Source organism: Oryctolagus cuniculus, chromosome 7, assembly GCF_964237555.1.
Source record: "Oryctolagus cuniculus chromosome 7, mOryCun1.1, whole genome shotgun sequence".
Lineage (NCBI taxonomy): Eukaryota > Metazoa > Chordata > Mammalia > Lagomorpha > Leporidae > Oryctolagus > Oryctolagus cuniculus.
This window is the reverse complement of record NC_091438.1, coordinates 130,139,678-130,140,859: the sequence shown is the minus strand read 5'-3', so window position 1 is coordinate 130,140,859 and position 1,182 is coordinate 130,139,678. Positions and strand designations below refer to the sequence as shown.

Sequence of the window (1,182 nt, the reverse complement as noted above, 5' to 3'; positions counted from 1 at the left end):
CTTGGGCCATCTTCCGTTGCCTCCCCGGGCACATTAGCAGGAAGCTGGATCAGAAGCAGAGCAGCCGGAGCTCAAACTCGCATTCCAATATGAGATGCCAGTGTCCCAGACGGCAGCTTAACCCACAGTGCCACAACGCCTATCCCCTGTGAACATTTTAAACTTACAAAATAGACACATATTGATTCTAGAAAGCTAATTAGAAAATACAGTTATTCCAAAAGAAAATATCACCATCCCATGCATTCCTACCGTCTAGCTATAACCATTGGTACTAATAACTTGCTAGAAATGACCTTCCAGGCGCTCTTCTAAGTAAATCCATTTAAACAGCAACTGAAGCATGGTTTTTGGTAATAGGCTTTCTTTTTTCTTTTCCTTGATAATACTCTGGATGGATGATTGCTTCTCAGCCTCTTGGCAAAGATCAAGTGTAAAATTGTTCTTACTGGTTTAATATCTGATACATCTTTTATCCAAGGACAATATAGTAACTGGATTTTTGGAGCAAGTAGTTGGAGTGGGTGTTTGCTCCATCGACTCCACGCACCGAGCTGGTATTGCAGTACCTCCAGGAACAGTGCACCCCCGTGGGGGAACACAAAAATTAGCAATAATATTCTAGATGTCTGTGTCACCCAGAAATTCTTCTGAAGTATTGTTAGATTTTCAGCATTTATATGGTATTCTGTCATGACTGTTCCATGAGCAAATCACTAATGCTGAACATGTAGGCTGTTCTGATGTTTTCCAAACATTTATGTGGTGTTGGCCATTGTGGTGTTCTAAGAGCTTCATATCTGTTAACTCATTTCATCACTACTGCAACCTAATGAATTAGATACTATTACTGCCCCTGTTGTAAAATTAAATCCAGAGAGAGTAAGTGACTCGTCTAAGATCATACAGGTAGTGAATTAAGTCACAGGCCTGGTTGAAATCCAGACAAACAAGGATCTGAGGCTCTGGGCATAACCCCTACACGCTGCTGTATCTCGGTGCTTCTAGGGAACGTAGCCGTAGCTCCATCCTTGTGCACATCCTTAGTCATGTCTTTGTTCTAAGTGGAATGACTGGGTCAAAGGATACGCACATTTGACAGTTTAAAAATTCTTTTTAGGGGCTGGCTCTGTGGTTTAGTGGGTGAAGCCACTGCCTGGGACGCCGGCATTCCATATGAGC

The 1,182-nt window shown here is 42.5% G+C and overlaps 1 non-coding gene across 1 annotated transcript; it reads left to right on the top strand.

Moving 5' to 3' along the window:
• Positions 1-401: 401 nt before the first annotated feature.
• On the top strand, positions 402-591 carry LOC127493894 (U2 spliceosomal RNA). Its single transcript, XR_007924431.1, has one exon. It is a non-coding gene; the product is annotated as a U2 spliceosomal RNA (small nuclear RNA).
• Positions 592-1,182: the final 591 nt, after the last annotated feature.